Source organism: Onychomys torridus, chromosome 10, assembly GCF_903995425.1.
Source record: "Onychomys torridus chromosome 10, mOncTor1.1, whole genome shotgun sequence".
Taxonomy (NCBI): domain Eukaryota; kingdom Metazoa; phylum Chordata; class Mammalia; order Rodentia; family Cricetidae; genus Onychomys; species Onychomys torridus.
The window spans coordinates 63,698,175-63,709,362 of NC_050452.1; the positions used below are offsets into that span (position 1 = coordinate 63,698,175).

The following is an 11,188-nucleotide window of genomic DNA, read 5'->3' on the forward strand; positions in this document are numbered from 1 at the left end:
GAAGAAGGAAGAAAGGAAGGAAGGAAGGAAGGAAGGAAGGAAGGTGGGCAGAAGCGAGGGAGGGAAAATATTTAGTGTGTGGTATTTGACCACCTGGAAAGAGTCAGAAACTCACATTCTAGTCCTTTCCATCATCCTGAATCTGGGATCTGGGTGAAGTGGATGGAGCTCCTAGTGCCTTGAGAGGGTGGAGCAGGGTAGGCATGTACAAGCAGCTGCCTGGATATAACATACAGGTCCTGGATGTGACCTCCACTCCTCTCTGGTGTTAAAGTGTAAATCCTACAACATTTCAGCTGCTGTTAATCTGGCTGGTTGCATGCTACATGGCTTGTGAAGTATAAGCCCTAGAATGGGGATCTGGAACCTGGCCTGTTTCTTTCTAGAATCTGCACTCAAGTTTTAGAACTTATAGAACAAAAACAAAAACCAACCAACCAACCAACCCCCAAAATCAAAAATAAAGCCACCTTATATTGACAGTAGAGAACACAATGAACTTTGAACTTGTCACCAGTAGTGGGATTGCCTTTTATTGCAAGGCTCAGGAAGAAAAAGTATTGGCCTTCTTACCTTTTTTATTTAAACTGTTGACCACTCTGAGGGTCTGAATAGGTCTGCGTTAGACATTAGAGTAACTTGTCAACTAGTTCATGGTCATCCTGTGACTGTGATGGCCAAGTGTAGTGTCTCTTCCAACTCTGTGCAATCAATGAAGGGCAGATTTCACTACCATCAACACAGGGCTCCCCTGAACCTGTGGGAAAGCATCATAAACAAATGCAGTCCCCTAAGCTGTGTTTTTTCCTCTAATAAATGCAGTTTGAGTCCCCCCCCCCAAGCCAAACTGTACCCAGCTTTATTAAAAATGGTTTCCATAAACAATCATGGTTTTCCAGGCAGGACATGGGCAGTAACAGTATACAAGAACTTCCAAACTCCCTTGTCATATAGACAGCCAAAATCAGAAAGCCACTATAAAACCCGATGAGTCTTCATCCAATGCTTTGAAAAGGGGAGAGCGTAGAGTGAGGGCTGATAGTTCACACTGAGGATGTTGTTTAGCAGCTTTTCACAAGCCGACCCTGACTTTCAGGAAACGAAATGAACACGGCAGAATTATCAATCTGAAGATCCACAATCTTTTGTAAAAGGAACTGCTGGTCTTTTGAGGACACTAAATGATACCACTGCAAAGTCCAGATTGCCCAATAGACCGGCAAAACCAATTTTGGGGGTCAGGTTCTAACAGGTCTCTGGTTTTAAGGTGGTTTAAGTCTATGTTGATGGTATGCCATCATAGGGTGTGTGGGGAGGATATAAAATGCATTTAGAGTTTCCCCACACTAGAAGGAATTTTGTGCTATGGTGACCACATATGTCAACACCAGGACGTTTCTCTGGTGAGCCAAGAGGAGTCTTTCAAAATTATCAGGGAAAGATGTTTTCCAACATCAGCCATCATCGATCCAGTTTGGGAGACATTTTGCTAATGACACATGTTCTTTCCCCCCTAAAATAATGAAGTGTTCTGTATGCTAACAACAACATAGCTTTTTTTAAGAAAGTAAAACAAAATTCTCCATTTTTTATAAAACTTGATAAAAAATAGTATTTCAAACTGTACAGTTACCAGGAAAACACAGTTATCAAAAATGAACACATTTCACTAGGCATCTCCAGCACCTTCAGCTTTTGTGCCTGGTCTGTTTTGGTGTCTCCATGGTCTGCAGGATTATTTGCATCCTTACCAGCATGGGCTCTCCCATTTTTCCCTTTGGGTATCTCCTCTGGCTTCTCTGCAGGGGCCGTTTTAGGCTTGGGCTCTGGCTGTGGAAGGTTTAGCAGACAACTTTGCAGATCTCTGTGGCTAGTCCTTCACCTTGGCTTTATCTCCTTTAGTATCCCCTTTAGCCTTTCTTTGGGCCTGGCAGCAGCAGGGAAGGAGAGAGCCCCTGCTCAACTTGGGGATGCAGCAGTGCTCCGGTTTGGTCCATCCAGGTTCTTTCTAGCTGCTTCTTCACACTTCGTTTGCGGTTTTAATCATTCATTACAATATTAGTTCTTTTCTCCTCGTCCCAACTCTACCCCAAAAGAAACCTGGGAAAACATTTTAGTAAGATTATAGTCTTGTGTTGGGCTACATTCTTAGTTGTCCTTGGCTGCCTGTGGCCACATCAGGCCTGTAAGCCACAGGTCGGGCAAGTCTGTAAGCTAATCTAGCTGGTGTTGGAACTTGGAACTTGTGTGTGGCTGTTAGGACAACTGATCTACTCTCCAGCAGAATGGGGACAAGAAGATACAAAGGTCACCAGAGGAAGCAGAAGGCACTTCAGTTCCTGGAGAACTAGATTGCCTGGAACACAAATACCTGATGTAATGTTCACAGTGACTCTACATTTTTTTCATGTTTACACATGAGGATTAAATGTTTAATTTTACCATCAGCAGAGTGAATCTGGAAGTGCAAAAAAAAGACTTAAGGGTTATATTTAATGTATTTTTTATGTTCTTTGTGGGGGAAATTACAGGTTTTTAAAAAATGAGTTTATTTTCAACTGATATTAATAATAAAATTAAGATTTAAAAAATAATTGACTTTACTTCTCAATCTAATTAATATAGTAGGTCTTTTCAAAAGTTGCACATATGCCGGGCGGAGGTGGCACATGCCTTTAATCCCAGCACTCGGGAGGCAGAGGCAGGCAGATCTGTGTGAGTTCGAGGCCAGCCTGGTCTCCAAAGCGAGTTCCAGGAAAGGTGCAAAGCTACACAGAGAAACTGTCTCGAAAAACCAAAAAAAAAAAAAAAAAAAAAAGTTGCACATAAAGATGAAAAGAAATTTCTGATGTTTTTAGAAACCAGATTCCGAAATATACCCTGAGACCAGTCCACATTACAGTTATTAAAGCTAGCTTATTTGGATAGCTTTCGGAGGTCCATCAGAAGAGCTTGAAATGTCAGCTTTTGTCATGTTTAAATCATTCCAGTTGCACCACAGACTATAAATGCTGAGTAAGTTCCCTGCAGCATGTGGATCAGACTTTGCTGTTCTATAATAACGTGTGATAAGCTTTATGATTCACATTTTGATAAAACAATCATGGAAGTTGTTTTCCAGTTAGAAGAAATCTCATGTGCAAAGATCACTGGCAGTGTGTCTCTTGAGTGAGACCCAAAGGCTATATAATATGTTACAAATCTAATCCGAGCAAGTTAAAACAAGACATACATTTTACTATGGATTTCCTTTCTTACTTTCCATTTGACCCTCTGGCTTATGAATAGGTCACTGATGCTATCAAACGTTTGATTTTTGTGGGCTTTATTTTCTTGTTCACATGGTATTTGCTATTATCTCTCTATAAACATCAGTTACACTTTCTCTAAAGATTTGTTCTACTTTCTGAATTGTCTGACTTCTTTGTTTTTGTTTCCAACTTTGCTGTTGGATCCTCAGATATGGAGTGGTCTTTGGCTGTCTGGTCATATTTAAAATTGAGGTATCAAAGGTTAAACCTGATATTTTTATTCCGGGGGGTGGCGGAGAGCTTCACAGTAATTGTCACCCTGGGATGATTAGACGGAACCTGGTCATTTCACTAGCATGCTCCAAAGCGTCAAAACCAACAGGCTTTTCTTTTGACCAGTCCTCTGCCCTAAATGGGCTTGTTTTGATTTGTCTGAGCTTCAGTGGCTTGACTTCAGTTTCTGGAGCAAGTCGGGAGGAATGTGTTTGGTTTGTATAATCCAGCTTCTAGCTTTTTACCTAATTTGCCTACATTCATCTGGGTAGTTCATCTTCCTCCAGCTGTTTCCAAAGGCCCTTGGATCTGGGGACTCTCCAATCTACCAACTAAAGCCGATCTTCTGAGAAGGTGGGGGAAATAGATTTGCCTGAGGGATGGCAAATAAATGTGTAAAACTGTTAACGGGTAGGAAGGTGACTCAGTGGGTAAGAATTCTTGCTTGCAAGCATGAAGACCTGAGTTCAAGTCTCCAGCACCTACCTAAAAGTGGGGCATGTAACCCCAGCATTAGGGAGGGGAGACAAGCAGATATTAAGAGCTTCCTGGTTAGCTTCCAGTTCTATGAGAAACCCTGCCTCAAGGGAATAAAGGAAGGCATCTGCTATCTTGCTCTGGCCTCTGAATGTGTGTACTGACGTACAACCCTCCTACATACATTCACGTGCATGTGCCTCACCAGAGACCTACTTCAATGATTTCTTGTTTTTGATGTTATTGTATATAATGTATATATGCTACATTCCTAAGTGATTTGGTGTTGTGTTTGCAAGAACCTGTGGCCAGATAGAGCATAGGCCCCAGGGGAGAACCTACTACAATTACTCTGCTAAATGGGCACAGTGCTAACCTGACTCCAAATGGCGTTAGACACACAGATTATGGCATTTCTCAGCTCTCATGGAAGAAGCTTCTTAACACAGAGGCCCACCACTGGTCAAGGTGCAGAGAATAAGAGGCTGGGCAACACTCAGCCATAAACGGGCTATCTATAGTAGACTTCCCTCTCTACCCAAGGCTCAGGGATCACTGAGAGAGCAATGGGTACAACAAGGTAGCTGCGCATATGAACCCACAGCCATTGTGACAGCATGCACAAGGCCTGTATAGACTCAGGCCAGACAGAATCACAACAGGGAGAGGAGATGTTGGCCCAAAGTCTCACCCCTAGATGAGTGACTATTGGTAGCTGATAGCTGCTCAGAGGAGAGTCGGTTTTCTTTAAAGGCGTGGCTCCATGCTCCAGTAGATGGCCACATACCCAAGAACATATAGGCAGCACAAATTGCCCTAATGGATAAAAAATAAGAGTATACCGGGCAGTGGTGGTGCATGCCTTTAATCCTAGCACTCGGGAGGCAGAGACAGGCGGATCTCTGTGAGTTTGAGGCCAGACTGGGCTACCAAGTGAGTTCCAGGAAAGGCACAAAGCTACACAGAGAAACCCTGTCTCAAAAAACAGAAAAACAAAACAAACAAACAAACAAACAAAAAAGAGTATACGTGTGTGTGTGTGTGTGTGTGTGTGTGTGTGTGTGTGTGTGTGTGTGTGTGTATGGGAGGCTGGATCTGAGAGGAGTTAGGGAAGCATTGGTTAATATGATCAAAATACATTGTATGAAATTCCCCAAGGAGTTAATAAACATGAATAAGCCAGGAAAAAGAATTGAAGGGATGCCTCTCAAGGAAACCGTGTCACAGACTGAGTAATTTATCACACTTCTGTGGAAATTCACTATATGTACTTCTCTACTAATTCAACAAATATTTACTGGATGCCTGCTTTCTATCAGACGCTGTTGCAATTCCTGAGGCTGTGGCAGTTAACACGACAGACAAAGGTGTCCTGAGTTATATGAGCCATAGGACGAGTATGTGAGAGCCTATTGTCCTTGTTAGCTTCCCGTTGCTGTAACACAATACCTGAGACAATCAATGTAATAGGAGGAAAGATATATTGGTACATAGTTTCAGAGGTCTCCGTCCATGATCAATTGACATCATTGTTTTGGACGTCATTACAGAGACTCTGTTGGAGTAAAGATGCTCACTTCCTGGTTCTGGGAAGTGAACGGGGTGGAAAGAGGCCATGTCTCCAATGTCCTAACTTCCTAACATTAGACTCCACCTCCTAGAAGTTCCACCACTTCCCAGTGGTGCTGCAGGCTGGTGACCAAACCTTTGTATATGTAGCTTAGGGGGACATTTCACTTCCAAACCATAGCTCCTACCATAAGGCAGGTAACGAGCTAGGCACCAGGGATCCAAGATAAGTAAGACTCAATCGCTGCCTTCACTCAGGACATCATGCAAGAAGGGATAAGGAAGAATTGAAGGGCAACACAATGGTGTGCAGTGAGCAAGGGCTGCAGAGGAAAGACAAGGGACTGTCACCTGTGTGAGTCAGGAGGGCTCTGTCGTGGTGGCACCTGAACAGTGCATAGGACTTAAACGAGTGAGGAGAGAGGAGGCAGATGAGAGTCCCTTGAAAAGGCAAAAGAATGTGAGCAGGCCATTGTGGCTGCAGGGTGGACAGAGAGGGGACAGTTAGGCAGGACTGGTAGGCAGAACCCAGTGGCTGAAGGCTTGGGGGGACCCTGGGAAGAGATGACTGTGGGTGAAACAAAGAGGAGGTGTGGGGGACAGTCCTGGTGGTTGGAGGATAGATTTGGTGATGCCCTGAATTTGAAGAGGGACAGAAAGAGACGTAAAGGTAAGTCATAGACATCTAGCTAAAGTGACAAGGCAGATGCCATGTTTTTAAAAAAATAATTCTCTCAGGCTGGCCTTAAACTTGCTATTTACGGCTGGGCGATGGAGGCACACACCTTTAATCCCAGCACTCAGGAGGCAGAGGCAGGTGATCTCTGTGAGTTCGAGGCCAGCCTGGTGTTCAGAGCTAATTCCAGGATAGCCAAGGCTGTTACACAGTGAAACGCTGTGTCAGAAAACAAACAAACAAACAAACAACCTTGGTATGTATGTAAGAGTGATCTTGAATTACTGATTCTCCTGCCTGTACCTTCTGAACACTAGGATTGCAGGCAGGTGCCACCAGGCCTAGCTTTATGTGGTGCTGAAGATTGAACTCAAGGTTTTGTGTACCCCAGGCAAGCACTCTACCCACTGAACTGTATCCCCAGCCCTACATGTCCTGCCTTCAGCTGAGACAAGGATTTTCTCAGGAAAGCTGGGGAGATAGCCCCATGTTTTCCAAGCTGAGTCTGAAGGACCTTGGGTCACCAAAGAGGGAGTATGCAATAGGCTTCTAGATGAGTGGGCGGCAGGCAGCTCAGGTGAGCCGTCTGGTGTGATGCCAACGTTTGAAGCATGAGCACATTGCTGGAAAGGAGACAGGGAGATTGGCCAGGAAGAGCACTTATGCTCATAGGCTGTGAACACCACCTGCATAACCATGAGGGCAGGTGAGGAAAAGAGCCTGGGGAGTAGTCTAGACAGGTAGGTGGTAAAGACATGGATGAGAGAACAGGAGCGTGAGAAAAAGCCACCCAGCAAGAACACCAACTGAAGAATCCTACAGGTTTGTAACATGGAGGTTAATCTTTATCTAGGCAAGAGAGAGTGCCATGGTTGATGCCATCTCCAGCAGGCCCTGTAGAAATGTAGGGGAGACTAATACCACTTTTCTGTTCAAAACTCAAGGCCTTCTTGCTTAGCAGACTTACAGTAGTTCACACATCCCTGGAAGTATCTGACCTCTCCACCTTCAAGCTACCATCTCTGAACATCATCTTTGAATCTCTGCTCAGCCACACTGACGTCTTACAGTTGCTGGAGAAACCAACGTTCCTGCCGCAGGGTCTTTGCACCTGCTGCTTGCTCAGTCAAGCACGATGCTCTTAGATTCTGCTAAACTCACATCTCTGCCTCCTACAGGTTTTTCTCAATACTACCTTTCAGTGTGGCCTCAGCTGACACTTTATTTAAATCACGAATTCCCTGAAAGTGCTATTCTTATTTCCACTTCACTTTTGTTTTTCATGCCATCATTTTACCATTTAAAATTTACCTCTGAGTCTTCACCACAGTATGAGAACAGGACGCCTACTTTACAAAGGTTGTAAGAATGAATCAGTGCACCAAGAGTCCTTTGTATAGAGATCTGTACATCAAAAGGACTCAACCAAACTGGCAAATATCTAAGTTTCCTCCCAATCTTCAAGGACAGGTTAAAGGCTGGTACAGAGTTTACTGTTTGGGGTACTTTTATTATCTGTGAGGACTTGATGGATGTAGCTGACACAATGTCTGTGTCTGTGAAGGTGTGAATACAACACTATTAACTGTGGCTCATCCTTTCTACAGTAACTGAGAATTACTTTTTAGAATTACCTTCCTCCGCCCAATGATGTGGACACCTTCACCATATCCTTAACTGCAACTATGGCATCTTTGGCAAACTTGTACTACGAGACTCCTACTAGTATTAAAGTTGGACAGTTGTCTAATAAACAGGTATGTACAGAATCACAGACTAGAGTTTGTTGGCATTTTGTTAATGTTAGGGGTTTGCATCAGCGTAGATGTTTCTCTGTCTTGAGAACGTGCTCCCTTGTCATATAAGTCACTGTTCTCCACTGTGGGTGGCAGAGACTACAGATCAAGCCTCCCCACTAGGGAAGTATTTTCCTTGGCTGCAATTCAGCAGGCAGCTTGCACTGCATTCATTATGCTTTATCCTGGCAGAGTTCCACGGGCATTGCTTATGCAATAGGGATGCTGACAAAGCCAGTGTGTCTCTGAGGTTGTTAATTAATCCATCTCCACTCCTTGGGAGGTGATTCAGGTATATGTATGGAGTGATCTTTAACAGGCAGAACCACATTTCTCAGAGCGTGCTATAGCTGTAAACATAATTCACCCGAGTGTTTATTAAAGATGCTGACTTCCAGGTTTCACCCTGGGCCCGCTCTCTCAGAACTTCTAACAGTCTGAAAATATGCTACTCTAAAATACTTTCTCAGGTCAATTTAATACTCTGCCCTCCATTCCTTAGAATATGGTTCTAATTAGAAAAATCAGTTCCAGACAACTGAGTAGTATACAGCCATAGACAGAATCTGCCACTTGAATCTATGCACAGATTCAACCCAAGGAAAATGGAAGGTGTGGAGGATGTGTATCATGTAGTGCACACTTGGCAAGGGGTGGGCCTGATTATGTTAGAACACAGGGGCATGTTCCCTGGCCTCTGAGAAGAGAATGGCTCAGAAAATAGATTTCTTGTTTATTAGTTTTCAAGTAAGAAGAACACAACTCCACATTGCCCTCCTGAGCCCTTGAGATTTGTGTGCTTGCCTGATATCCTCACTAGAGAGGTCTACTGATCAATGGACAGATTCAGGTAATTGTGCCCTTACATTGGAACATGCAGGTTGAGGGTCCTCTGGGCTTGGGAATAAGTTCACCATGGCCAGCTGAGGTGTGACTCACACAGCACTACCCTCTGTACTAGGGCAGTCCTTCCCAGGCATAGAAAGGGCTAGAATGCCTAACTACAAGGGAGTATGATTGTCTACAGGTCCTGTGAAGATGCGATTTCTGATGCTATAGGACTGGGGTGGCTCAGAGACTCCATTGTATCAAGGTCTCTACTGCTGCTGCTGCTACTGCTGCTGCTGCTACTGCTGCTGCTGGTGACTCACTACCTCAGAGCAGTGGCCTTGCTTTTTCTTTCTCCTTCTTTCTTGCATTCCTCCCTCCCTCCATCCTTTCCTCCTCTCTCCCCTCCCTTTCCTTCCCACCCGCCATGTGTATGCACATGCAGTGTATTTTGAGTGTACCCATGTGTGCATGTGGGGAGACCAGTGCCTTCCTCTCTCAATTTCTACCTCTTTTTTTATTTTTATTTTTATTTTATTTTATTTATTTTTTATTTTTTTATTTTTTAAACAGAGTCTCTCAGTGAACCTGAATTAGTTTTTCAAAACAGTTAAGCTGGGCTGGGATGCTGCTTAAGGGTGGTTCCACATTTGTCTAACACAAGCAAGGCCTTGTGTTTGGTTCCTAGAAACAAAATTACTCCCAACCATTTTGAACTTTGACCAGATAGCTTTGAACTTTGCTACTGGAATAAGTCCTTGTACACACCTCCATCTTGCTTTTCTTACTCCCCCTAGATGATGGAAGGTATTGACTAGTCATGGGGATTTTAAATAAAAATACGAGCAGTGTTTTAGTCTTTGTTTTCTCTCTCATAATTTTTCATTTTACAGGTTTTATATTATTAGGATGACAGCAACTCTCAAGAAAGGTGGACATTTATAGGCAAAATATCGAGTCCTGTCATTTGTCAGAGGTACCCAGCCTGGGTACCTTATGCTTGCTGGATTATCATTTTAGGTCCCCCTGTTGCTGGGATCACTGTGACTCCACTGATAATGGGTGAGTTGTCAGATCCCTACAATCCCTTTTCTGTTCCCATGGTCCTGCAACACCCTGAGCTATGACCCCTTAATACACATTGAAATAGTGCATCAGATGTGAAAAGGGTATTTCTTACTCAGTTGAGACTGGAAAGTGGAATTTAGCGTGTTAGAATTATGATTTAATGTCTATTGTTCAGCCATCCTGCAGCCCAGGCGTTGAGGATAATGAATTGATAGCCGGTAGACTGTTTCCCCCTAGTGGTGAAGCTGGTTGTAGTACTTGAGTTTTCTGCTTATGAATTACTCTGAATTAGTGTTGTGGATTGATTTTGCTATGACAGTGACAACATATACATTCGTGATACTATCACACAATGCTAAAATCATTACATAGCTATTTTAACAACTGAATCAATAATATCCAAGGCATTCAAAGCTCGTGTCTTGTCTAATTTCTGACTCATCATTTCAATCCATGAAACAAATTATTTCTGATTTGCTGTAAAGAAATCTGAAATAAATGCGTGGGATTATGTGACTTAATGTCCTAGTTAGCTACGATTGTTAACTTGATGTGGAGTCAGTTACCTGAGAAGAGATTCTGCATTGTGAAATCTCCTCCCACAACCTTCTCCTTCTCCATTCAGGCTGGTAGCAGGCATTTCGTAGGGGAGGTTTGTTATGCCCAGTACAGCTGACCAGGTTCAAAGAGGTGGCCTGTCACATGTCTGACCAATTCCAACCTCACTGCATCAATTGTGTCCATCTCTTTCCTACTTTGAAAACAGAATCAGCTAAACATTTCCACACCAGCAATTTCCCTAGAAACTCTCTTGCCCCGGCATGTGATTACTGCTAACGATTTCATTTATAAACCCACCACTGCTCGAGCAAGGCTGTGTCAGGGTGGGGTTGGTCCTGTGCCCAACCTTTTGTTAGGATCCAATGAATTATTTGCTTCTGTCTCTAAACAATGTCATATTCATCTGTGTATCCCCAGGGCCCAGCAGTACAACAGGGATAGTGTAATGCTCTCAAGATTTCTACTGAAAGTAAAGCTGAAATAGACTGGTCTAGGGGAGAAGATAGCAGGTACAACGGAGCACATACCTGGCAGCATTTTGTTTGTTTGTTTGTTTTTTGAGACAGGGCTTCTCTGTAGCTTTGGAGCCTGTCCTGGACTAGCTCTGTAGCCCAGGCTGGCCTCGAACTCACAGAGATCCACCTGCCTCTGCCTCCCTAGTGCTGGGATTACAGGCATTCGTCACCACC

General features: G+C 43.7%; 1 pseudogene; it reads right to left on the reverse strand.

Annotated features, from left to right (window-relative positions):
- Positions 1–1,669: 1,669 nt before the first annotated feature.
- Positions 1,670–10,578, reverse strand: LOC118591899 (annotated as a pseudogene).
- Between the last annotated feature and the right edge of the window lie 610 nt (positions 10,579–11,188).